We start from the raw sequence: 2,470 nt of genomic DNA on the forward strand, positions 1-2,470 counted from the left end.
TGAGTTTGAGCTCTTCCCAGAGAGGGTTTACACTACTTCTGAAAGTCACCTGAGGGGCCCTATCATTCTAAGACCTGAGTGGTTGTGTGTGTTACCAGTTTCAGAGTTCAGTGCAGGAAATAGAAACCACTCAGTGTACTTTAAGCAGAAAGGGGTTTAAAACAGGGAATTAGGTGCTTATAAAATCACTGGAAAAACTGGAGGTGTGGTAAATCAGGAAACCTCCCCTGGAACTGTTGAGTTGAAGACCACATCAATGTAGTTTTGACTCAGGCATAAGGAAGCCAGAGTTAGGTGGCCACTGCTGCTGCCGCTGTTACCATAATGACCATATCTACCCACAAAGCTGCTGATAAAACCCTGAAATGCTGAGTCTGGCCACTGCCAATCTTTTACACTCCTCGTCATGACCTTGGTTGCCAGCAGAACGACAGTCTTGGCCTCAATTCCAGCTACCAAATCTCATGCAGGCCCATGCAGTTGGGAGAACCTAATTCATGTCTAGAGTCTAGCTGCAAAAGTGCATCAGAAATTAGGCTTTTACCTTCCAGCCTCTACAATACAGGAGTTGAAAAGTGTGCTGAGTCCATCGATCATGACCTGCTCAGAGCTACTGGGTAGCTTCTCACCGCTCTGCAGCCTCTCAGTTCTTGTTACCCTTTTGTCGGCCTGTGCCTAGTGTATCTTTTCCATCCCTGTATTTTGAACCTGTGTGAGACACTATTCACTGGCTACGGAACATTCATTTCAAAATCCCTTATCTCTTGTCTGCCTTTACTAAATAAGCTGGGGTGACCTCCCCTCTTGCCAGCTGACAACAGTTTTTTGTTTTTTGTTTTTTTTTGCGGTACGCGGGCCTCTCACTGTTGTGGCCTCTCCCGCTGCCGAGCACAGGCTCCGGGCGCGCAGGCTCAGCGGCCATGGCTCACGGGCCCAGCCGCTCCACGGCATGTGGGATCTTCCCGGACCGGGGCACGATCCCGTGTCCCCTGCATCGGCAGGTGGACTCTCAACCACTGTGCCACCAGGGAAGCCCTGACAACAGTTTTGATTACTGAAACACCAGCAGAAGTCTGTTGAGAACTCTGGGAAGGTTTTTGCTTTTCCTGAAAGAGGAAGCCATGTGACCAGTGTTGTTTTTTTCCCATTCCTGCTTTCCATGTGGATGTAATGCCTAAAGCCTTGGCAGCCATTCTGTGACCATGAAGAAAGGGCCAGGAGAACTGCTGAGATGCCACCCCTACACTGACGAACCAACACCAGCAGCCACACGCTTCCAGACTTCTACAAGAAAAATAAACCCACTGTTAGCCACTGTAGTTGGTGTTTCTGTTATTTGTATTCAAAAGCAGTTCCAACTAACATATAACTTTCTTTTTACGTGCGTCTTCTGTGAATAACATATCAATTTGGTTGTCGTTGATCTGAAAGTCTCTATTTTTTTTTTTTTTTTTTTTTGCGGTACGCGGGCCTCTCACTGCTGTGGCCTCTCCCGTTGCGGAGCACAGGCTCCGGACACGCAGGCTCAGCGGCCATGGCTCACGGGCTCAGCCGCTCTGCGGCATGCGGGATCTTCCCGGACCGGGGCACGAACCTGTGTCCCCTGCATCGGCAGGCGGACTCTCAACCACTGCGCCACCAGGGAAGCCCTGAAAGTCTCTATTTTTAATGTCACCTTCATCTTTTTTGCTGTTGTTTACATAAATTTTATTTTATTGAAGTGTGGTTGATTTACAATGTCCTATTAGTTTCAGGTGTACAGCACAGTGATTCAGTTATACATACATATCTACATACATATATATTATTTTTCAGATTCTTTTCTCTTGTAGGTTATTACAAAATATGGGGTAGAGTTCCCTGTCCTTGTTGGCTATCTATTTTATATAGAGTAGTGTGTATACATTAATCCCAACCTCCTAATTTATCCCTACCCCCCTTTCCCCTTTGGTAACCATACATTTGTTTTCTATGTCTGTGGGTCTATTTCTGTTTTGTAAATAAGTTCATCTGTATCTTTTTTTTTTAGATTCCATATATAAGCAATATCATATATTTGTCTTTGTCTGGCTTACTTCATTCTGTGTGATGATATCTACGTCTATCCATGTTGCTGCAAATGGCACTATTTCATTCTTTTTTATGGCTGAATAATATTCCATTGTGTGTATGTATGTATGTATGTATGTATGTATGTATGTGTGTGTGTATATATCTCACATCTTCTCTATCCATTCATCTGTTGATGGACACATAGGTTGCTTCCATGTCTTGGCTATTGTAAATAGTGCTGCAATGAACATTGGGGTGCAGGTATCTTTTTGAATTGTGGTTTTCTCCAGATATATGCCCAGGAGTGGGATTGCTGGGTCGTATGGTAGCTCTATTTTCAGTTTTTTAAGGAACCTCCATACTGTTCTCCATAGTGGCTGCACCAATTTACATTCCCACCAGCAGTGCGAGAGGGCTC

Source organism: Phocoena sinus, chromosome 1 (assembly GCF_008692025.1).
Source record: "Phocoena sinus isolate mPhoSin1 chromosome 1, mPhoSin1.pri, whole genome shotgun sequence".
Classification (NCBI taxonomy): domain Eukaryota; kingdom Metazoa; phylum Chordata; class Mammalia; order Artiodactyla; family Phocoenidae; genus Phocoena; species Phocoena sinus.